Source organism: Carassius carassius, chromosome 15 (assembly GCF_963082965.1).
Source record: "Carassius carassius chromosome 15, fCarCar2.1, whole genome shotgun sequence".
In the NCBI taxonomy this organism is placed as follows: Eukaryota; Metazoa; Chordata; class Actinopteri; order Cypriniformes; family Cyprinidae; genus Carassius; species Carassius carassius.
Window position 1 is genome coordinate 12,396,483 of NC_081769.1, and position 26,734 is coordinate 12,423,216.

At 37.9% G+C, this 26,734-nt stretch overlaps 1 pseudogene; it reads right to left on the reverse strand.

Moving 5' to 3' along the window:
• Positions 1-22,056: 22,056 nt before the first annotated feature.
• LOC132157690 (uncharacterized) lies at positions 22,057-24,317 on the reverse strand (annotated as a pseudogene).
• Between the last annotated feature and the right edge of the window lie 2,417 nt (positions 24,318-26,734).

Sequence of the window (26,734 nt, forward strand, 5' to 3'; positions counted from 1 at the left end):
GTCTCAAAAATGACAGAAAATTTTGTCAGTGGCGGGGAAGAGCTTTTCATAAATGGCGGAAAATTTTGTCATTGGTGGGGAAGTATCTCATAAATTACAGAAATCTTTTGCAATGGAAGGCAAGGGTTGTCTCATAAATTACGGAAAATTACATAAATGGCAGGAAAGCATTGCCTCATAAATGATGAAAAATTCTTCCAGTTGCAGGGAAGAGCTGTCTCATAAATGATGTCAAATTTTGTCAATGGTAAGGAAAGAGTGTGGTTTTGGAACAATGTGAGGAGATGAATTAATAATTTTGATTTTGTGTGAGCTGCTTGGACCTCAGTAAAAACGAAAAACTGCATTTACACCTTTACCGTCAGCACCCATTTCCAGCTTGAAGTCTTCAAACGAAGGTCTCTGCAGAGAGGAGATACACTGCTCTGCTCTAAGAGTACAAACAGGAGAACCCAATTAGCAGTGATTTGTGGCAAAGGAGGAGATAGGGACGTGAACAAATGACGACGGGTGAGAGAAGAGACAGAGCAGTGATTAATGTGGAAGCTGTAAAGCACAGAAATGGAAAAGACAGGACCGAACATTGGGACACTGTCTGACAGGAACCACCTGACACACCTGCTACAAGAAGAAAAGAAGAGAACAAAAGGGAATTGGCTTCACTGATCCACTGGGACTAGTTTTGTAAATAGGTTAAGAAAATGGAACATTTTCTTAACGGTAAGAAAAGCTAATGAACATACTACACTGATATACAACTAGTCATTTTGTGATTTGAGTTCCAAAATACACAGACAGTCTTATCAATGACTGCTGCACTTTTTAATGTAACATTTGTCTGTTATACTGAAAGCAAAATACTGACTCCACTCACAATTGGTCACATATTTTACTTCTGCTTATACAGTACTTTGTGCGAATAGCACCTGTCACTATTAGTGGTGCACTTAGTGTGCAAAACTGTCAAAAACAGCACATTCTTGTATGGTTGTGTGTCCCAGGCTGAAAGATTACAATCAATATGAATCAAAAACAACCATCAATACGTTAATTCAGTAAAAATTCACAAGTAATTGATATGAATAATATATATGTTTTTATAATTTCTAATAAAAATATGTTTTTATTACACAGTTTCATTCTACTAAAAAGGGTTAACCATTCTGAAATGATGAACATGTATACAAACTTGCAATGCCATTAGAGAAAAGAGTCTTCTATTTAGTTACTAAACGACTTCCACATTGGCACAGCGCAATGATGGTTTTGGAAGCTTCTCAAACAGTCTGGGTCTCTTTTTAGTCCTATAGGTCATTAACTGGAGGGAAAACACAGCCTTGAGATGGAGTCAAACACTCATCCTGGCATTGAATTTGTTAGCTAAATATTCCTGCCGTGTCTGGCTACCCGGAACGCTGTTCTGTGGCTGTCATGGTGATGGGTCGGTATGTGGAGTATCCCGTGGAGGACTGTTCACTCAGCTAATTAAAATGCAGCGGATAGTTATGGGGCCGATACGCTGTCTCTCCCTCACCAGCACTCACTTCCCAGTCTCTCTCTCTCTTATTCTGGCAACACTAATTGACCAGGGGAAGCATAGCGTCAGTTCTCTCTCTTTTCTTTTCCTTTCATCCATCCTTTCCTTTTTCTTTGTATCTCTCCTCTTCATTTCTCTCTAATGGAAGCTGTTCTGTTGGCCTTCTCTCTCCTGTCTGACTCTGCTAATTAAAACTAAGAAGAAGAGGAGCCACGTATATATGCTGCTGTCTGATTATCCAAAGAATTCAAGACTAGACTGTTCAACAAGACCAAAACAAATACCTTTCTCTTGCCCTACGTTACTTTTGATCACAAGTGATTCGGTGTTACATAAGACCAATTACAGTATTCTAAAAAGATATCTTATGTTTGCCAAACCTTTAAACCTTTCTTTTTGAAATAAGTACAGTTGAAGTGATTTGAAAGTCAAAACGTCTAATTTAGATCCATTCTGGTCACTCTGGACTTCTTCTCCCATTGACTTGCATTCATTTGAAGAAGTTTCACATTTCGTTGTGTTCCAGAGATCGAGTTTGGGGAACTGTGAGATGTGAATTCATGTCATGTGAAGACGAGAGAGCAACAGAAGATTTTTATATTATTTTGTGTACTCTTAGTGGAATTTAAAGAACAAAGTTTAAAGCTGCAGTAGTGCAGACTGTATATTTTTATATTGTGGAGTTATTATCATTTGTTATATTTGTTGAGTTCATGCATTTAAATTAAAATTTAATTAAATTTATGCATTTAGCAGACGCTTTTATCCAAAGCGACTTACACTGCATTCAGGCTATCAATTTTTACCTATCATGTGTTCCCGGGGAATCGAAAACCCCCAACCTTGCGCTTGATAGCGCAATGCTCTACCAATTGAGCTACAGGAAAAAAAGATGTTTAATTTTGTGATCGATGCAGTCTCCAAAGGAATTTTACATGCAAAATAATAAATAATGCTAAAAATAATAAAATACTCAAAAATTCTGCCATGATTTATTTTTACAGTAGGCTAAGTATTAGTTCTTAAAGGAAAAAAAAAGTTAAATGTTGTTATTTTGTACAGTAAAACGTGTTTGAGTCTCATCCTTAAAATATTTGTTAGCATTTACAGCATTTTTCTTCTGGCAAACACAAAATGTGATATTAAACAGAATATCCAAGCCATAATGACAGTGGTGGGTGAATATTACTACTTTTAAAAACATGAAATTTAAGTTGCTTAACTTTATCTTTTTTTATTATTATTATTATTATTATTATTATTTTTACTTCTGTACTGATTGTGGTTAAGTAATTGCTTTTATGTAAAGCACTTTGAATTTCCTTTGTGTATGAAATGTGCTTCCTAAATAATCTTGCATTGATATTCTAATTTTATTGTGGTACCCGTGGTGCTTTTGGATGAATTAGATAATTTATTGATGCTATAAAGACCATTCACGTGTGTCACATGATTATTGGTGATATTTTTTGTCGTTTACCTCATTTTTGTTTAGTAAAAAGAGAAAATAATGCAATGTTGGAATGCCAGCGGGGTTAGTAAATGACGATAAATGTAAATTGTTTTGTTTTATTTACTTACTAATTTCTTTAACCAAATGAAAGTCAGAGAGTTTCACCGCTGAAAAACCCCTAACCTTTTCTTTTTCTTATTTTTCTCTCTCTCTCTACTCCCTCACCTTTCCGTGAATTCTTCAGAAGAAGCGGTTGCCACTGCACTTCTCTGCCTTTCTTAAACCCCCTCTGATAAGTCACAGATCCTGGAGCACATGAAGGGGGATGGAAATGAAGTGAAGCAGGTGAACTCTGGCCGGCGTCCAGGGAGGGAAAGGCGGGCAGTTTGTAGGTCAGTGCTGATGGGATACACGGAGGAGAGAAGGCCTTGCCCGAGTTCTCTGTGCTCGCAGTTCCAGCCAAGTCTTCAATTACTGATGGAACTCGTGCATCTCTCTCTGTCTTCCTCTCTCCTCTCATCCTCCTTGAAACCATGCCTCCCTAAAGGCACAGGGAGACAGAAACAAGACAAAGATTTTCAGGATCGGTGGAGGGGAAAAGAAAGGTTGTGAAATATTAAACATGACGAGGCCTCATTGGAATGAAGTGGCATGTTTTCCTTTTGGATATTTCTGGGTCTTCTGAAATATACAAGCGGCAGAATAACAGCCCCGATATATGTGTCAGTAATTAGTCGGCTGGAAGATTTACAGAAAACATTTTTACAATGTCCTAGAAAAGTCTACAGAATATTTTAGCTAGAAAGTTACTGCAAGTTCCACTGTTGTTGTTGTTTTTTTGTGGCCTATTTTCATGTTTCTTTTCATTAGAATCCACTTAAAAAGAAACTTCTGTTTTTTGTACAATAAATTATTCAGAACTTTACAATGAAATCAAAGAAGGATGGTCAAATTTCTGCAATAACAACAAATGAGTGACACTTAAAAACATTTGAAATATGCTGCATTTTGTAGAATAACAATCCACAATAGTTGCATTTCATTTGAAGTGCTACCACTAATGTTGAGCATTATTTCATTTTTTGTATTAATTCTCTCTCTCTCTCTCTTTCAAAAAATAAAAATAAAGAATTAAGAATGTAATTAAATAAATAAAAAACTTTAGCATATTTTTAATAAGATTACTTATTATAGAAATAATATACTTTGAAAGACAATATTTAAGTTAAGCATTTTAATGTCTTCAGACACTTCATTGCACACTATATTTTAAAGCATATTAGTTTAAATGTATATTTAATTTCAATTTGATTTAGCTTTTATTGATATTGATATAAATGTACTGGGGACATATTATATATATATTTATATTAATTTAACAGAAATTTTTTGTGCAATTAAGACCACTTTAAAATTTACTTTTAAGTCTAATCGTAATTGCAATATACATTATATATAGCAGCATGCACACAAATAATATACAACCCGAATTCCGGAAAAGTTGGGACGTTTTTTAAATTTTAATAAAATGAAAACTAAAGGAATTTCAAATCACATGAGCCAATATTTTATTCACAATAGAACATAGATAACGTAGCAAATGTTTAAACTGAGAAATTTTACACTTTTATCCACTTAATTAGCTCATTTAAAATTTAATGCCTGCTACAGGTCTCAAAAAAGTTGGCACGGGGGCAACAAATGGCTAAAAAAGCAAGCAGTTTTGAAAAGTATCAGCTGGGAGAACATCTAGTGATTAATTAAGTTAATTGATATCAGGTCTGTAACATGATTAGCTATAAAAGCTTTGTCTTAGAGAAGCAGAGTCTCTCAGAAGTAAAGATGGGCAGAGGCTCTCCAATCTGTGAAAGACTGCGTAAAAAAATTGTGGAAAACTTTAAAAACAATGTTCCTCAACGTCAAATTGCAAAGGCTTTGCAAATCTCATCATCTACAGTGCATAACATCATCAAAAGATTCAGAGAAACTGGAGAAATCTCTGTGCGTAAGGGACAAGGCCGGAGACCTTTATTGGATGCCCGTGGTCTTCGGGCTCTCAGACGACACTGCATCACTCATCGGCATGATTGTGTCAATGACATTACTAAATGGGCCCAGGAATACTTTCAGAAACCACTGTCGGTAAACACAATCCGCCGTGCCATCAGCAGATGCCAACTAAAGCTCTATCATGCAAAAAGGAAGCCATATGTGAACATGGTCCAGAAGCGCCGTCGTGTCCTGTGGGCCAAGGCTCATTTAAAATGGACTATTTCAAAGTGGAATAGTGTTTTATGGTCGGACGAGTCCAAATTTGACATTCTTGTTGGAAATCACGGACGCCGTGTCCTCCGGGCTAAAGAGGAGGGAGACCTTCCAGCATGTTATCAGCGTTCAGTTCAAAAGCCAGCATCTCTGATGGTATGGGGGTGCATAAGTTCATACGGTATGGGCAGCTTGCATGTTTTGGAAGGCTCTGTGAATGCTGAAAGGTATATAAAGGTTTTAGAGCAACATATGCTTCCCTCCAAACAACGTCTATTTCAGGGAAGGCCTTGTTTATTTCAGCAGGACAATGCAAAACCACATACTGCAGCTATAACAACAGCATGGCTTCGTCGTAGAAGAGTCCGGGTGCTAACCTGGCCTGCCTGCAGTCCAGATCTTTCACCTATAGAGAACATTTGGCGCATCATTAAACGAAAAATACGTCAAAGACGACCACGAACTCTTCAGCAGCTGGAAATCTATATAAGGCAAGAATGGGACCAAATTCCAACAGCAAAACTCCAGCAACTCATAGCCTCAATGCCCAGACGTCTTCAAACTGTTTTGAAAAGAAAAGGAGATGCTACACCATGGTAAACATGCCCCGTCCCAACTATTTTGAGACCTGTAGCAGAAATCAAAATTGAAATGAGCTAATTTTGTGCATAAAATTGTAAACTTTCTCAGTTTAAACATTTGCTATGTTATCTATGTTCTATTGTGAATAAAATATTGGCTCATGTGATTTGAAAGTCTTTTAGTTTTCATTTAATTAAAATTTAAAAAACGTCCCAACTTTTCCGGAATTCGGGTTGTAGTAAAAATAAATAATAGCATTATTATATCATTTATATACAGTAATATAATTATATAGGTCACAGTACATTTCTCATTTAATTGTATGTTTTAACACTACTACTGTAAACACTAGTTTCCAAGTACATCAACTATAGTTGCCAGCAATATACAGTGAATTCACGCTAAATTCTGACCGCGCACCAGTTGAGATTCAGGAGCTGTGAGAGTCTTCCAGTCTCCGGAGTAAAGAGAAGAGATTTCACTTCCTCAGCAGTCCGTAGGGCAAACATGGGCCTTTTCATTTAAATATTAATGCCACCACTGAAGTAAGCTAGCATGACGAGGATGCAATTATAACCCAAATAAGCCTTTGATAAGTCTTGCTACAAAGAGGGAATGTGTTAGTAAATAAACACGTTTTAAATGTTGTTGTGACTGTTTATGTTTATTGGGAGATCTGTGCTCCTGAAGTAGCCATTAAACACTTGGAGAGAGCATTAGTGCCACACTTTAATATAAAGTTTATAGAGGGAGAAAGAGAGAGACTTTAGAAAAATGTACTGATAGCTTTACTCATCATCTGAGCCATTTGTTATGATTGCATGTGTGTATGAGGCATTAATGTGCATGTGCAGGCCTGCATGTTAAGTGCATGTGTTTGTGTGCGTGTGTGTACCAGCCCATGTGTTTATTGGTGGCGGGCCAGTTGTCTCTGGCTTGTATTGCTCGGTCGATAATTTCCTCATTTGCTAGCGGGAAAATAGCTAATTAAAACCCTCTTCAGCTAACAGCCTGTTTGGGAGTATGCTAATGCAGTCCTGGGCTGGCTTCTGTTCCTGCCCTGTTCCCAACACACATGCCCTCCCCCACACACACACACACACATTTTGACGGTGGTGCGGGACATTGAGTAAGCGCTCACATCAATGCTGCGAGCCAAAAAGATGATTTTCTTCATTCTAAAAGAAACTCTTTAAATCAGCGTGATTAACAACTATGTAATTACATTGTAATAAGCAGTGAATTGGAGGTTTATTTCACAATTACACTCTTATATATTCATATAATATAAAATATATATATTTTAAATTGTAAATAATAGAAACATTATTGGAGTGTGTTGTTCAAGAAAACACTTCAGATATTTTTCTACAAAATTTCAAAGTTTTTTCAATGTGTTACTGCCATTTCTTTGTAAATGTTTGTGTAATTTACTGAGTGCAAATTGTTTATACAACAATTATTTGATCACAGTTTATTTTAAGGTCCAATTCTCGCCAGTAACAAACCATTAGCAATGCTTTTTTTCCTTAATAAACTCCAAATTGGCTGCTTATTAATAGTAAGTTAGTTGTTAAGTTTATGTATTGGATTAGGGATGTACAAGTTCATGCAGAATATTTGCTTTATAAGTACTTATAAATGTTAATGACAGGCATGCTAATAAGCAACTAGTTAATATTGAGAATTGGTCCATACGCTAAACTGTTACCAGTAATTTTTCACTATGTAATGGAAATCACATAAATGTCAGTATTTTTTTTATTTTTATTGCAGATTGCAAAAGTACCAAGAGTAATACAAAAATGTAATGTTATATTTTTATTAAATGCTACAAATTAGAGTATTACAAATACTAATATGAGGAATTTATACATATATGTTTTTCCTAATTCTTCACAAATGGTATATTGGTGGTAATGGTGCATTTTTACACTTTAATTCTCTAATGTATTTAGTAGTAGCCTAGGTCCTTCAAAATGCTGGCAATAATGCAGATTTTTCTAAACAAAACTTTTGAGCTTGTTTGCGAGGGAAATGAAAGTTTTATTCTTGACGTAAGTGTTCATGCCTTGGGGTGAACTCGCTGAAATCTGACAGCACAACACCAGAGAGTACAACTGCAAGGCTGTAGTAATTAGCTGTTTTTTACGACTGATATTTTTTATTGATGTCTTGTTTTTCTACACTGACTTCCTTTGTAATGCCGTGATGAAAGAGGCAGTCAAAGAGAAGAGATCGAGCCGAACAAAAAAGATTACAGCTTTTATGTCCTTGCCACTCTTTCATCAAAACTTTGTGTTGTTCATTAAGGTCACCAGACTTTTTTTTGTCTCCTTTTACTCTAGCGTGTTTTGCTTATTTGCTGGGTTACATTTGACAAACCTCAATTAAGTTTGGTTGCAGAATTAATTGTGCTGAAATTGATGTCGAGCTGACGAGCGGAATACGTATTTTCTTGTTTCTGAATCACATCCTTTCTAACTAGGTCACACATCATCAGTTTTTAGTAAGAGATATTATCTTTTGTCTAACATAGAAAATGGATATGCAGGAACTGGCATTCATAACTAATGCTTTCCGGAAACTCTGAGCAGTACCTCATCCACAATTCCCCAACATGTGAAGCGATGATTCACATTAGCTTTTCCATTTCAACAGGCTTACTGGAAGAGAAAGCTTTGGAACGATCATTTTGAATAATTATACAGTTGTGCTTTTATCCATAAAGTGCCCTGCAGTTAACTGCATATATATATATATATATATATATATATATATATATATATATATATATATATATATATATATATATATATATATATATTTTATTTGTAATTATCTCCTTTTACTGTTTCTACCAGTACACATACAATACCTTTTTGTTATAATAATTAAGTTAATTGCGATATACTTACATATTTTTAAGTTGTACAAATTAACATCGGATAAAGTATTACAAATGAAGAAAAATTAACAAAAAACAATAGCATATTTATAGTATGGTTAAAGTGTTATGCTGAATGTACTAACAGGCACTTATGGTAAACTAAATTATATTTTAATGCCATTTTTATTAAAACTTACATTTTGTGTATTTACATGTATTTGTAATTACACATTTGCAATTATAATAACTTCTGATAACACTTTATTTTAAGGTGTCCTTGTTACATGTACGTACTATTATAATAACAATACATTTAGCATAATTGCATGCAAGTAACCCTAAACCAAACCCTGAACCTAACCCTAACCATATAGTAAGTAACTGATATTACTTAAATGTGTAATTACACTGTAGCAAGGACACCTTAAATAACATGTAACCTAAATTTGCATATTTAATATCAAGTAACACTACAGTTAATAACTGCATTTTTGCAACTTGCATAATTGCATATTTGCAAGCATTTTACATATGCTTCAATGTATATGCTTACATACGCTCACATCAAAACATTATTAAAACATGATTTAATATTTATTTTTTTTAAAAATGTATTTGACATATTGCACTTTTTTGCAAAGTGTGTTAAGACACTTGAACGCAAGTTCAAATGCAATATAATTAAACACTTTTTCATAAGGGACTTTTAAAATGTTAAGTTATGCGAAACTATTTAAGTTTAACTAAGTTGCTGTTGTGTAGTATTTAAATAGAATAATAGCTTTAACATGTGATAGATAATTATGAAAACTTCATGGTCTACAGTATAAAATGCACTGGAGCTCTCAAGGCTCTTGAATGCTGAAACACAAAGCCGTCCCAGGCATCAATTCAAGAACATAAATACTGCTATTTGAATAATCGGGAAAAAATGATTGCTGTCAGTGATAAATGCACAAGTCTTTATTAATGACACACAAAAAAAGGCAAGATTGCTAGCTCAGGTTTCTCTTCGCCGGGCACTTGATTGCTCACAAAGACGTTTCTGAAGCTGTCAGAGGCTTTTTGTACAGCTGCCAATTATCACTGCGCCCAGTGTTTCTCAACAATACTGCGGCGACACATCATTTGTCCAAAAGTCACACGCTTTCAAATGTTAATTGGATTTTAAAAACCAATATAAAATTCCATCGCTATAATCGCTCCTTAAAGATTTTTCTTTCATCAGAGCCGGCCGCTAATTGTGTGAGCCTGAATGGAAGTGGGTGGATGAAATTACCTTGAGTCTGTATCATAATACTGCAAACTATAGACAGGAAATGTATGACAGGTCGAGGAGATTCGTCATATTTTGTTAGTGACGAGGAAGAGAACACTTCAAGGTGCAGACGCACTGTGGATCTTTAGAATGTTCCAAAAAATATGCTGTTGAATCATGTAACTGTTGAATTATGCCATTTCAAAAGTGTATGCGTTTCTTTCATCTTTGGAAAACAAAAAGATTTGGATATTTTCTAATGTCTCAGTGTTGTTTCGTCCATATAATGAAAGTATGTTCCATCCAATGTGGTTTTGCACCTCAGCGACTTCCATTAAACAGGCAAAAACATTTGAAATATTGTTCATAATACATATATAAACAGATTTTGACAGAATTTTCATTTTTAGCTGTACAATACCTTCTAAACCCCAATATTCACATTGACTTTTTTTGTCACTTGTGTTCATTTTTTAACCTTTCTGAATTTGTGAAGTATTATTTCAGCACAGATTTGCTCAATCAGAAATGTCAGTAAGTATGAACACGATCATTCTAATTGTGGGTAGTACTAGTGATAGTTATATCACAAATAAGTGCTCAGGACTAACCACTGGAACTGCAAATTGCAGCCTTGCAATGTTATTGAAACTAGACTCACAACATGAATTTCAATTATTCCGAACAATCTAGGACCTGATAAACAGCACATTTCTCTCGCCGCCTCATGTCCTTCACCAAGAACAGTGCAATTACATCTCTGCTGGGAAATGGGGGGCTGACAGAATACAAGAGTCCAGTAATCAGAAGAGGAGAGGTCCGTCTTGTGATAACAAATTACACACCAGAGCAACACTGCATGCTTCTGCCTAACAACATCCCTGAAGTCAGAATGTAGACCATCTCTTCCGCATTTGGCCTACTTAACTGTACACATGCTTATATAGACACGCACACATTCAGAAAGGTCAGAGATGTCAGTGTTGTATCTGACTGGATAGATGCTGTTTGTCTCATATGAGAGATCATATGAGATATTGAGATGGATGAGCCTTTGAAATGTCAAAGCGATAAGGCTGTTTTCTAAAAAAAAAAAAAAAAGCATTGTTTTCAATAGACTTAAAAGGAATAGTTCACCCAGAAATGACATTTCTGTCATCATTTATTCACTCTGATGATGATGAAGTTCACTCTTCAGAACAAGTGTGACTTACTTTCTTCCACGGGACATGAAAGGAGATATTTCTAGCAGAATGTATAAGCTCAAGCTGTATAGTTTTTTTGTTTTTGTTTGTTTTTTTGCCATACAGTGAAATATGATGAACAAAGAATGGTGACCACAGTTGTTAAACAAGATTTGATTTTTAGTGTATAATGACTTTCTGTCTGTTTCTCACACAAACATATCATTTGACTTACGAAAACTTGAATGTTGCACAGAAGTCTTAGCTTTGTTTATGTCCTTTTGTTTTGATATTTTGAATTAATATATATATATATTTTGTTATGTGATTTTGGCATTTTTATTATCTTTTAAAAATATTTCTAATTAGCACTAATTAGTTGCTTTTATTCCAGCCATAGGCTTAGTAATTTTATAGTACTTTAATTTAAATATTTGATTTCAGTTAGTTGAAGGCATTTTAAATCTAATTTTTATTGTTATTGATTTTCAGCAAAAAAAAATTTCTTGACATTTTTTTTATTAGGAGTAATAACATTGTCCCATTCAGTTTCAGTGTATGAAAAATAGGAGCTCAGACATTTTACAAAATATATTTTGTTTTACATTAACTATGTGTTATATAGAATTAATATATATGTACGTATATATATATATATATATACGTACATATATATTCATATACACTCATAAAAATTAAGGTGCTTGATGCAATAGAAGAAACTTTTTGTTTAAATGGTTCCATAAAAACCTTTAACATCTGAAGAACCTTTCTGTTTGACAAAAGATTATTTGTGGCGAAAGAAGGTTCTTCAGATTATAAAAAGGTCAGGGATGGTTCTTTAAAAAACACCAAAAATGGTTCTTCTATAGCATCCCTGTGAAGAACCTTTTAAGCACCGTTTTTTTAATATATATATATATATATATATATATATATATATATATATATATATATATATATATATATATATATATATATATATTTACTGTGTATATATGTTTTTTTTTCTCTCTTTCTATACATACAGTATTTGCATATATGAGTTTGCGCATCTGTCAGCGGTCCCACACGTGCTGCATATTGATATTCCATTATTTCACGTATTATCTTAGATGAAAGGTTTTCTAATTCTACACAGAAAGACTCAAACAAAGGAAAAGCAGCCCAGGGTCAGTAATGCCGCGAGCAGCGGGACTCCACCTCCTCCTCCACCTGTCACTCAGGAACCTCTCCGTCCAAAGCCCAATTAAATCTCTCCCCTCTACGTGAGCTGACCCCGCGTGCATGAATATGTATGAGAGCGAATGCAAATAAACCGCTTCACCGCTAGGCCTCCGAGGAAGAGGATAACAAAGGAAAGGCCCACACTGAGCGTCAGGAGTACGGATGCCATCACTTCCCAGGATCATCACAGGGTGAACGGAACACGAAACCTGCCAAAACCTGTGTGTGTGTTTGACCATTATCTGTACTACAAAAGCCTTTACATGGCTCACAGGAAAGGCACATCAACTACCGTTAAACTTTTTAATGTGCTTGGTAAATATGGATCTGAAGGGACTACTCTTACTTAGAGCTGAGGAAGGAAAAGCATGAATTATATATGAACTCCGGATATTGGAGTAGACTGATATGATTAGAACAGCTATTATTAGAACAATTATTATCATAATCATCATCTATAGTAGTACTAGTAGCCGTATTAGCCCCAGATTATATAAAATTCCATCTCTGGGAACGTAAAACCGTTCGTCTGCATTCAGCGCTCGATTACAAAGCCACTGTTTGGAGGTCAGAATTAATACCCAAATAAAATAAGTAATAAGGGTGATGGCTTCATAGATAGTGACATTTAGTGCAGGAAAAGTGCCAAGTCGTCACAGCGTACAGGGGTGTGCTTGTAAATAATTAATCTTTGCTCTTCATGTCTACTTGTCAGTACAGACTGGGGGCTTGTATCCTGGCAACGCGCCATGGTTTCCACATGCTGCAGGGAGAGAGAGGCCCTCAGGGGGGAGCCAATCATCTCTCTGCCTGAAGCTGGAACAGCAACGCACACACAGACGCACGCAGATATGCAAGCGCAGGCTCACTCACGCAGAGACAGCCGACTATGTATGTACATATGCTGCCGTAAAGCAGATACACACACGCGTGCAAAGTATTATGTTCTGTTTCCTTCTGGCTCTATTCCTGAGACGTCTTCATTTCACAGCCCGGCATATCTCAGCCCCATGTCATTCATATTTTAGCACGGCTGCTTAGCTTACATCTACCTTGTGCACACAACAGTGGACTAAACAGCTGCTTGTTTATTTTAGTTCATTATTTAAATGCTTGAAACATACTACAATATGAACGAAGTGCTTATAATAAAGACGAATGTTAAATGTATCAGTGTAAAATACAGGTAGAGTAAGCTTTAGAGTGTTTTTGACTCATTTAAAGGGATAGTTCAGCCAAAAATGAGAATTCTGTCATTATTTACTCACCCTCAAGTTATTCCAAACTTGTATGAATTTCTTTCTTTCATTGCTTTTGTCGAAACACAAACGAAGACATTTTGAAGAATGTTGGTAACCAAACAGTTGCTGGTAGCCATTTGTCTTCCATACTATTTTCTTTCCAAACTATGGAAGTCAATGGCTACCATCAATTGTTTGGTTACCAACCTTCTTTAAAACATCTTCTTTTGTGTTCCACAGCTGAAAGAAAATCATCAAGGTTTTTGGATGATCTATCCCTCGAAATACATCTTCATTTGTCATTTCATAATAACTTCTATTCCCTTTGAAATATGGTTAAAGTGTGTTGACAAGTTATATTTATATTACTAAAATATAATGTCAATTCTTTGAAGCTTATATGGCACACATTTAAATATATTAATTCAGTTGCAATTAAGGACATTTCAATTATTTTAAATTTAAAAGCAAAAAAACACACTAAAGTTAAAATTATAAAACAAGTACTTTTTAAAAGTGCACTTAAAGTTTGCAATTAAGTGGCATTTTATTTCATTAATATTATATTCAAATACAGTTTTCTATATATATATATATATATATATATATATATATATATATATATATATATATATATATATATATATATATAGTTATATATGATTTGAAGTACACTACAAGTGCATATTCAGTACATTAAGCACACTTCTTTTTCATGAGGAAAAACTTCCTTCATCAAACACCTTGATTCAAAGGGTCACAAAATAAGTTCTCTGACCTTGTAGACCGAGTGTATGTTGTGTTATTAGGTCAGTATGTTTAGTTAACCTGCCTGTGTCACTGTTAACCATGACGCTTCTCAAAGAGGTCAAACTTCCGAGTAATAGTGTTGCGTAATATACCAAGAAACAAACAGGAGCCAAATCCCGCTGACGTAACCTAATGACCTGTTTTTAATAACCAGTCTTCAGAGTCAAATAACCAAAACTCACTTCACACACATCCACCATTCAGTCCCTGGATTCTAATTAGACAGCGAGAGCTGCTCCTGTCTCTCCGGAGTCTCAGACAACAAAAACCTCCAACTCTGTGCTGCGATGAGCAATTAAATTTGATTATTTTAGCCTTCAAATATGAATAATTAGCACATAAGAGAGGTTTGAAGATTAATGTTATATTGAGACAGAAAATCAGGCACATTAGTGCAGCCCTTCCAAATGAAAACGATGTTCATTTTTCTTGCGTTTCACTAAATATCTGGACAGTATAATGCTGGGCCTATGAAAAAGACAATATTGACTTTGAAAGTCCATATTATGTGTATGGTTTTTTTATGTTGAGAGGTTTTGTTCTGGTAGAGGAGGAGATGATCAGGGGAATTTCAGAATAATGTAATGAAAGCCGTGAATAGTGACAGTTACACAAACATTTCTACATTTCTGTTCTATGATACTGATTATAAGGATAGATGTGTGTAAATGTGTGTGTATGAGAGCACTGAGTGCTCCTGCCTCAGGGCTGTGTGTGTATGTGTGTGTGTTTTTGAGGACCCAGTAAAGGCCTGCCTCCAGGGTCAGCCTCATTAAAATTCTAATGGCTTCTCAGCTACATGCAAATGGCTCTAATGGCAAAGCTAAGTGAGAGAGAGAGAGAGAGAGAGAGAGGGAGAGAGAGAGAGACAGAGTGCAAGAGAGACAGAAATAATTCAAAATTAGATTCATGTTAGATTCATGTTTTTCAAGGAGGGACAGTGTCGGTCTCAGTTTACGTGAATGTGTACAAGTGGCATATTGTTGTTCAGTTAAAGCATTCAGCTCTAAGGCGTGAAGACAGTTTGATAATGCTGCTTAAATGATATTGGAACACTGATGGAAGAACAATATTACCCATATTTCATTTCAAGAGTTCATAATGTAGGGTTGAATCATAAGCCATAAGCCTGTCATTTTTCACATACATTTTCCGACAAACAAATGCAGATGAAAACAATTCCTGGTAGCTTTGTTTGATATGTTTGGTTTGTTTATTTAAAGGGACAATTCAACAACAGCTAAAAAAAAAAAAAAAAAGATTATTGTATCATTGTACACATCTTCATGCTCTTCTGTTAAACATAATAGAAAATATTTTGAAGAATGTTTACTTAAATAGGTTTAAAAAAAATCAATATGGTCCAAAAAAACAAAAAAAACAAAAAAACATTAATATATATGATTGGAATCTGTTTATTTCATTGCGTGGGTAAAAACAACAACAACAACAACAAAACAAAAACATACATTTTCAAAATGACAGAAGAAAGAAAGTTGCACAAGTTTGGGATGTGATAAGGGTTATTATTTCAAATTGAAAATGTATTAGTTTAAATTAATGTGTAATGTCTTTGTTAAAATGATAAATGCAGTTATCTGAAGTTTAGAGTGCTTTTTGACCCATTTGTCTTTGCATGTAATATTATGATTTCATAATTACTTCGACTGCTTTCATGATATGGGTAAAGTTTAATGTGATTTATGGTAAACTAAAATATATTATGGAAAACTCTAATATGATTTCCTTTGAAACATAGGCTGTAGCATGCATTTTCAAAATGTCATTTGTAATGACAAAATAACAAGTGAGTACAGTTAAAATATATTAACTTTAAATCCAAAATAAAATTATAATTATAATAAAGCACTCTGCATGTGCTTTACTATTTTACATTACAGTGAGTGATTTGTGTGTGTGTGTGTGTGAACTTCTCCTTGAAGTAAATAACGATCCAGACATTCACTGTATTTTTTACCATTTCCATAAAGAATGATTTCATTAATTGGCAATCAAGCACAGCCTGTGCTGTTGTCTCCTCATCGGCTCAACATGGCTGAAATTCTCAGTTACCCCAGCGATAAAACGCCTGGTGATGGCATTTCATTCAGAGAATTAAAAGAGAGAACAAGCCACAAAGCAAGGGCTGTTTATTCAAGTTTATGCACGGGGAGATGCTGAGCGAGAGAGAATAGGATGGAGAGCGAGAGTTTAAAATACATTCTTCCCAGTGTGTGTGATCCCTGCAGTGAAAGCATATCTCTAGCTGCCAGCGCTCTGCTATTGAACTCTATGTCAGAGCGCTGGAGTTCTCTTGTGCTTGCAGCTGTGGGGCTGAAGTGTTGTTTCCCAGCAAGTGAGCCAAACACTGTCCCTCAGCTTAAAGACCCCCCAAACACACACACACACACACACACACACACACACACACACACACACACACACAGACGTGCACACACAGAGCGAGCACAATGGATTCAGAAAGGGCTCTCATCTGAAGAGTTCTGGCTTCTGTCTTTGAGTGTCAATTCTGTGTTCTTTTTCCCAGGCTGGATTCCTCTACTTGTGCAACATAGTTGAAGGGACTTAGGGCTTGATTTTCATCTTCATGTCAGCTTGCATTAGTCATTTCTGTTTGTGAAGGCCAAACTGATGGGTCTGAGAGATGCTTCAGACCTCTCAACTTGTGACACAGATTTAGACCCACAAAAATCCAAAACATTAACTGTTTTTCCATTGTACAAAATACATATTTTTTTACTTTTAAATGTATTATTTGGCAGATGGACAAGTTATACAGTGGCAAAAAAAAAAATACAGTGGCAGTGTTTCATGGTTTAACTTATAACTAAATTAAATAATGTTATATACCAATCTTATTTAACCAAAATCTTTTAACCCTAAAATTTACTATTTTTTTTCTAACCGTAAAATGTGCTAATAACCATGATTATTAAACAATCCATCACAATTGTCATGTCAATAAATATGGACTATAAAGACAAGTGTAACACACACTCAACACTGAAATAATGCAACAGAAAATGGAACTTAAATCACTTTCTTGTGCAATACTGATAACAAAAAAAAAATTAAATAATCATATCTGATGTGATGTGTCACACAGAGACTTCTGGGAATGTCATTTCACTGTCTTTCACAATAAATTATACGGTAATTTATAGCTTTTGGCAAAATATACATTTATACAGTATTTTACGGTAAAATTACATGATGTGATTAAATTGATAGTTTTCACCATACTTTATACATTCTATGTTACACTTTATGGTGGTTGAAAGAGAGGGGATGAAAAACAAGAAGCCTTGATGATGCCAGTGTAAATATAAAACTGTTTCAAACGTGAAGCAAGTCCTTATATATTCTGATGATATTGTTTTTTCTTCTTCTTTGAAATAACATGCAACTGCTCATAAAAACAGGCATTAAGGAAATGAATGTGGACAATTTTATGGTGACATTAAAAGAAACTATAAACTGCCTTCAGGGTAACAGTATCTGTATCCTGGTTAGCCAAGCTCTTGATGTTAGCATTGCTAGCAGCACAGCTTTCTAGTTTAGCTATATAAACAATACTGGATTTCAAACATTACCCTCATTAAGACTAAACAATGGCAAAATACCAATTTTGTTATTTTAGATTCAACATTCAACACAAAGAAGAATGTTCTTCCCTACAAACCCTTAGCCTTTGTTAAGAATTTAATTCCTATCCACCCATATTCAAACACTTATCTTTTACACCGGTGGCTAACATGGGCCATTAGGACTCACTGGGCAGAACAGCTATTATGAACTTCATTTCAAACCGCCTCAAGCAGAAGTTTAATGCCACTGGATAATTCATTTCTGCAGCAAAGTGACAAATGTCTACATTTTAAGAAACATTGGGTTTGTACCGATGGCCATTTCAAAGACCTTGGCTTGTCTTCAGTTCTTTCATCCCCTCTTACGTCTGTGGCATATTCACTAATTGTGATTCATAATTGAGTCTTGTTTTGCATCCTACAATCATGCCTTGGAGGTTGCTGTGGATTCTCATCAGTCCTATTGTTCTCTGCTGCATCTGTGCATCAGTAGGTGGTCAGCACACCTCAATCTGCCTACACTGGACCTTCAACCTGACCTGCATGGTTTCAACTGTTCTTGACATGTTCATAAATACATGCGTGGATGGCATGTGAAGATGAACACGTGGCAGACATTTCACCTGCTGTCTGCACAAAGCTCATGCCCTGCAGAAAACCTTCCCTCCTGTGGATTTGGCTACAAAGAGCTTCTCTAACAAGGACGTTGCTTTTGATGCAGGGTCAGAAATGAATGAATATTTACCCTCTGGAAATGGGCATATACGTATTTGTAAGGGCAATTTTTATAATCACCTCATTGTATCTGTGTTGTCTTTGATGTCAAATATTTAAATTTAACCAATTACTTACATTTAATCATAATACTGTAGACTGTTACCCATTAAATATTATCAGCCAAAGTCAGATACTGCAAGACACTGAAAAGGTGGAACAGAAGAAATAGGTAGCTTAAGTTTTTAAAAACAATTGCAAAATTTAAATAACCTATAATGCTATAGCACTCGTTAGCTTGTCATTAGCATTTTCATTCGAACCTATCGCTGTGTTCTTTTTTCCTCTCCTCTGTCTCGCTCCAGTTTTTCACAAGTTCATCAAACGACTGTGGTAAGAATATTTCATCAAGCACGGTGAGTAATGGCTTCTCCTGCTATTGTTATTTGCACCTCTTGCCACATGTACAGTTTATCTATCTCTGTCGCTGATGAGGGATTCACATGTGGTAAATGCAGGGGAATAGTTAGGCTGACAGAGAAGATTTCAGAATTAGAGATACGCATCCAAATTTTAATTGAGGACAGTAAGAATGTTAGGGCTCTAGATACGGCTTTGGATGCATCTAGCTTAGGGATTCCTGCACCTTGTTCGGTCCTTGCAACAGAGCCCCAGCAGCAGGGCAACTGGGTTACAGTGAGGCAGCATAGTCGCGGGTCAAAAGACCGCTCTTCTGTTCCGATCAAAACATTAAACAGGTTCTCCCCACTCAGTGATGCACCCACTGAGAAACCTGATGAAAGTGCTCTAGTTATTGGCGATTCTATTGTATGGAACGTGAATATAGAGACACCAGCCACCACAGTCAAATGTTTACCAGGAGCCAGAGCGCCTGACATCTTGGCAAATTTAAAAGTGCTGGCTAATGCTAAACGTAAATACAGTAAGATTGTTATTCATGCCATGGCTAATGATGTTCAACTTCGCCAGTCGGAGATCATTAAAAATAACATTAAAGAGGTGTGTGAACTTGCAGGCATGATGTCAGACACTGTAATATGCTCTGGTCCCCTCCCTGCTTACCTTGGTGATGAGATGCATAGCAGATTGTCATCACTCAATGGCTGGATGTCTAAGTGGTGCCCACAGAATAACATAGGTTTCATAGACAATTGGACGAGCATTTGGGGCAGACCTGACCTGTTGAAAAGAGATGGTCTTCATCCCTCCTGGGGTGGCACCGCTCTTCTCTCTAGAAATATGGCAATAGTCTTAGAGTTTATACTTGACTAACTGGGGCCCAGGTCAGGAAGCAGACAGACTGGCTAAACAGACCGTCTGCTGGCTCACGTCACAGAGGTCATTTAATTCTTAGCACCTAGAGACTCTTTCACCTGGATATCAGACTAGAGACTGTGTCTGTTCCCCTAACTAGAAAATACAAAAAACGTCCAAACCAAGTTAAGAGTAACAGTTTAATTGAGGTTCAACAAATAAAAAACAGATGCAATACGGATAAACAAATGATAAAGCGTGGCTTATTGAATATCAGATCCCTTTCTACGAAAACACTTTTTGTAAATAATATGATCACTGATCATAATCTAGATGTGCTCTGTTTGACAGAAACCTGGCTAAAACCTGATGAATATATTATTTTAAATGAGTCCACCCCCCAAGATTACTGTAATAAACATGAGCCGCATTTAAAAGGCAAAGGGGGAGATGTTGCTTCAATTTATAACATTTTCAGGATTTCTCAGAGGGCAGGCTTCAAATATAACTCGTTTGAAGTAATGGTGCTTCATATAACATTATCCAGAGAAACAAACGTTAATGATAAATCCCCTGTGATGTTTGTACTGGCTACTGTATACAGGCCACCATACAGACTTTATTAAAGAGTTTGGTGATTTTACATCCGAGTTAGTTCTGGCTGCAGATAAAGTTTTAATAGTTGGTGATTTTAATATCCATGTTGATAATGAAAAAGATGCATTGGGATCAGCATTTATAGACATTCTGAACTCTATATAACTATTGGGGTTAGACAACACGTTTCAGGACCTACTCATTGTCGAAATCATACTCTAGATTTAATACTGTTACATGGAATTGATGTTGATAGTGTTGAAATTATGCAGCCAAGTGAAGATATCTCAGATCATTATTTAGTTTTGTGCAAACTTAATATAGCCAAAATTGTAAATTCTAATTCTTGTTACAAGTATGGTAGAACCATCACTTCTACCACAAAAGACTGCTTTTCAAGTTATCTTCTTGATGTATCCGAATTCCTTAGCATATCCAAAACCTCAGAACAACTTGATGATGTAACAGAAACTATGGTTAAGGAAACCAGTATGACACCATGGTATAATGAGCATACTCGCACCCTAAAGAGAGCAGCCGAAAAATGGAGCGCAGCTGGAGGAAAACAAAACTAGAGGTATTTCGTATTGCTTGGCGGGAAAGTAACCTATCCTATTAAAAACTGCTAGATCCGATAACTTTTCTTCTCTTTTAGAAGAAAACAAACATAACCCCAGGTATTTATTCAATACAGTGGCTAAATTAACGAAAAATAAAGCCTCAGCAAGTGTTGACATTTCCCAACATCACAGCAGTAATGACTTTATTGAACTACTTTACTTCTAAAATCGATACTATTAGAGATAAAATGTTAACCATTCAGCCGTCAGCAAGAGGTATCGCATCAGACAGTGCACTATAGACCCCCTGAGGAACAGTTCCACTTATTCTCTACTATAGGAGAGGAAGAATTGTATAAACTTGTTAAATCATCTAAACCAACAACATGTATGTTAGACTCTATACCATCTAGGCTCCTAAAAGAGGTGCTTCCAGAAGTCATAGATCCTCTTCTGACTATTATTAATTCCTCATTGTCATTAGGATATGTCCCCAAAACCTTCAAACTGGCTGTTATTAAGCCTCTCATCAAAAAACCACAACTTGACGCCAAAGAACTAGTTAATTATAGACCAATCTCGAATCTCCCTTTTCTGACCAAGATACCAGAAAAGGTGGTATCCTCACAATTATATTCTTTCTTAGAGAATAATGCTATATGTGAGGATTTCCAGTCAGGATTTAGACCATATCATAGTACTGAGACTGCCTTCCTTAGAGTTACAAATGACCTGCTCTTATCATCTGATCGTGGTTGTATCTCTCTGTTAGAGTTTGAATACACCTTCTGGTGCTGCTTGGACACGTCATCAGTGAAAAACCCAGGGTCATAGGGTGTTTCAGGTGTTTAATCTTCAAACACCCTCACCCGGGCGACCCAGCCGGGGTGATCAGTCCCAGGCTTGTGTCCAAGTGGCATGTTGCTCCACGGATCCCCCCTACGGATCCACAGCCACCGAGAAGCCCTGGGGCCTCTAAGATGTTTGCGGTGGCTTTTTTCAATTGCAGTCCTTTCACTCCAAGGAGTTTGAGGGTTCGCAGCAGTGAGTGGCCAGCGAAGCCTCAGCACCCGACCTCGACTGGCTCGCAGCGAGTTTTCCAGCCGTTGTTCCGGCACTCCGAACTGAGCCCTGCGTACTTAGCCCTCTTGCGCTCGTGGGCCTCTTCAATACAGTCTTCCCAGTGGACAGTTAGTTCCAGGATAACCACTTGCTTGGTAGACTCAGATGTTAGCACCATGTCTGGGCGGAGAGAAGTGGCTGTGATGTTGCCTGGGAACTTAATCTGTCTTCCAAGGTCAACCTGAAGCTGCCAATCACGAGCAGTGGAGAGGAGCCCCCCCGTAGAGCTAGGCCGGTGGAATTGTTCCTTCTGCCCAGCACTAATGAAGGTGATTGTTTGTTTGGGGGCTACCTGGGTCTTGCTGAGCTGGATCGCTGTGCAGATGGAGTCCGCCAAAGCCTTTAGCACCTGGTCGTGGCGCCAGCGGTACCGCCCTTCCCCTAGCGCTCTTGAGCCGCTGCTCAATATGTGCTCCAATGTGCCCCTCTTCTGGCACAGCTTGCACTCTGGAGTGTCTGCCAGGCCCCAGCTGTGCAGGTTAGCTGGGCTTGGGAGGATGTCATAGACGGATTGGACAAGAAACTTGATCCGAAATGGCTCTGCTTTCCAGAGCTCTGCCCAGGTTATTCTGCGTGGATCTGCATGTTCCCACCTGGTCCACGCTCCTTGTTTGGACATGCTGGCCATTTTGGTGTAGCGTTCTTCCTCCACCTCTGCTCGTATCTCGTCCTGAATCAGTCTGCGCCTCTCTTTTCCATGAGCCAGATCGTAACGTGGCTTGGGAAAACAACCAAGACCTGCTCGTCCCATTGCCACGGAGCCCACCAGCGTTTTGTGCCTTAGTCGTGCCTCAGCTTTAGTGACGGCTTCTTGCGCCTGCCCCTTTCTCCCGGTCTTCACAAGGGTGTTCAATCATGTTCATGGCCAGTGAGAAGAGAGATACAGAGATTGTGCAGCCAGTGATAATCCCCTTTTCAAGTTGATGCCAGGAGGATGTTACTTGGCCTGAAGAGACTCGTGCGCTGAAGTTGTTGTAATAGTCCATGATGAGGTTGCGGATCTTGACTGGAACATGGTGTTTTACCAGTGCGGTTTCAATGAGCTTGTGTGGAATAGACCCGTAGGCATTGGCCAGGTCAAGCCAGAGAGTTGCCAGATCTCCTTTGCTCTCCTTAGCCTCCCGGATCAGCTGTGTCACCACCCCTGTGTGCTCCAGACATCCAGGTACTCCTGGGACTCCTACCTTCTGGACTGAGGTATTAATGTAGGTGTTCTTCAGGAGGAAGTCTGTCAGATGTTGGGACACGATTTTGAAAAAGATCTTGCTTTCAACACTGAGCAGCGAGATGATGCGAAACTGATCAATATTGCAAGAGCCCTCCTCCTTCGGGATCCAGACTCCCTCAGCATACCTCCATTGCGCAGTGACTTTCCCTCTCTGCCAGATCACCTTCAGGTTCTTCCAGAGACGTCTGAGGAGCTGCGGGCACTGCTTGTAGACCTTATAGGGGACCCCGCTGGGACCGGGAGCGGAGCTGGATCTTGCCGCTCTAACGGCTCCTTCCACCTCTTTCAGCGTGGGTTCAGCGCTGTCGAATTGGGTCCCTGGTTCAGGTGGCGCCACCAAATCCCTGCAAGGTTCGAGGTCATGGTCCCTTAAGGTGTCACTAAAAGTGGTGTGGAGATGGTTGTCGATCTCCTCTACCGGACAAGCGAGGTGGCCACTTCGCTTCTGGCCCAGTAGTTTCTTGATAAAGCTGAAGGGATTGCCAATGAAAGCACTACGTTTCCAAGCCCTTTCCTTGCCTTTCCTTCGGTGCCGTTCCGCTCTCCTCAGTGAGATGAGTCTCTTCCTTATGATGTTTGTGAGTTCTAACAAGGCAGTCCTTTCTTCTTCTTTGGCCATCTTGAACTGACGTCTCAGGGATTTTAGTTCTTGTCTCAGCTGACTGATCTTGGCTTCTCGCCGGTTGAGCTTCGCTGGATTCCTATCTCCTCTTCTTTCCTCGACACCAAACCACTCTGCTCCCATGTTCATTATGATGGTACACATGGTCTGGAGCTTCTGGTCGACACTGCACTTTGAGATGGATTCCAGGCACTTGTCTACATCCTCATCCAGCTTAAGCCACTCCTTATTGTTTGCGGCAGGCCACTTCACTTCACAACCTGAAGCTGCCAATCATGAGCAGTGGAGAGGAGACCCGCCCCCCCCCAACCCCCCCCCCCCCCCCCCCGTAGAGCTAGGCCGGTGGAATTGTTCCTTCTGCCCAGCTCTAATGAAGGTAGTTCTATTGGATCTTAGTGCTGCATTTGACACAATAAACCACAACATTCTTTTGCATAGACTTGAACACTTTGTTGGCATTAATGGAAGTGCACTAGCATGGTTTAAATCATACTTATATGACCGCCATGAATTCGTAGCAGTGAATGAAGAGGTTTCATATCGATCACAAGTGCAGTATGGAGTACGTCAAGGCTCAGTATTATGGCCGCTACTATTCATGCTTTATATGTTACCCTTGGGAGATATCATCAGGAAACATGGTGTTAGCTTTCACTGCTATGTTGATGATACTCAGCTCTATATTTCTTCGCGGCCCGGTGAAACACACCAATTTGAAAAACTAATGGAATGCAAAGTCGATATAAAAAACTGGATGACGAGTAATTTCTTACTGCAAAATTCTGGTGTTAATTATAGGACCTAAAAACTCTGCATGTAATAACCTAGAACACTGTCTAAGTCTTGATGGCTGCTCTGTCAATTCTTCGTCATCAGTTACTGTAGGAACCTAGGTGTGCTATTTGATTGCAATCTTTCCTTAGAAAGCCACGTTTCTAGCATTTGTAAAACTGCATTTTTCCATCTCAAAAATAATATCTAAATTACGGCCTATGCTCTCAATGTCAAATGCAGAAATGTTAATCCATGCATTTATGACCTCAAGGTTAGATTATTGTAATGCTTTATTGGGTGGTTGTTCTGCATGCTTAGTAAACAAACTACAGCTAGTACAAAATGCAGCAGCAAGAGTTCTTACTAGAACCAGTAAGTATGACCATATTAGCCCGGTCCTGTCAAAACTGCACTGGCTCCCTATCAAACATCGTATAGATTTTAAAATATTGCTTATTACTTATAAATGTCATGTCTGCGATTAAGGACAGGAGGCAAATGCGAGTACTGGATATTTATTAGGATGAGTAATGGTGAGGAGATGATGGTGGGTGACGCAGGGACCTCGACGGCAGCACAGACAGGTGAGGAGGAGTTTGAGTGCGCTGGTGGAGGTGGTGGTGGTGGTAATCCGTGATGATGACTGGTAATCCAAGGTTGACCGAACTGGAAAAAGACACGATGAAGCATGGAGGACCTCTAACAACGATCTGACAAACAAGAGACGAAAGACAGGGCATTATTGGCTAGGTGGAATGAGCTGCAGCTGATCAGATGATCAGCGGTAACACCCACATGAAACAATCTACATGACGTAACAAGAGACGAGCAGGAGACGGTGCATTCATGAACCGTGACAATAAAGCCCTGAATGGTTTAGCACCTCAGTATTTGAATGAGCTCCTTTTACATTATATTCCTCTACGTCCTCAAAACTCAGGCAATTTGATAATACCTAGAATATCAAAATCAACTGTGGGCGGAAGATCCTTTTCCTATTTGGCGCCTAAACTCTGGAATAACCTACCTAACATTGTTCGGGAGGCAGACATACTCTTGCAGTTTAAATCTAGATTAAAGACCCATCTCTTTAACATGGCTTACACATAACATACTAATATGTTAATATCCAAATCCGTTAAAGGATTTTTAGGCTGCATTAATTATGTAAACCGAAACCGGGAACACTTCCCATAACACCCGATGTACTTGCTACATCATTAGAAGAATGGCATCTACGCTAATATTACTCTGTTTCTCTCTTATTCCGAGGTCACCGTAGCCACCAGATCCAGTCTGTATCCAGATCAGAGGGTCACTGCAGTCACCAGGATCCAGTACGTATTCAGACCAGATGGTGGATCGGCACCTAGAAAGGAAATCTACTGCCCTGAAAGACAGCAGAGACCAGGACAACTAGAGCCCCAGATACAGATCCCCTGTAAAGACCTTGTCTCAGATGACCACCAGGACAAGACCACAGGAAACAGATGATTCTTCTGCAAAATCTGACTTTGCTGCAGCCTGGAATTGAACTGCTGGTTTCGTCTGGTCAGAGAAGAACTGGCCCCCCAACTGAGCCTGGTTTCTCTCAAGGTTTTTCTCTCCATTCTGTCACCGATGGAGTTTCGGTTCCTTGCTGCTGTCGTCTCTGGCTTGCTTAGTTGGGGTCACTTCATCTACAGCGATATCGTTGACTTGATTGCAAATAAATGCACAGACACTATTTAAACTGAACAGAGATGACATCAATGATGAAATGCCTTTAACTATCATTTTGCATTATT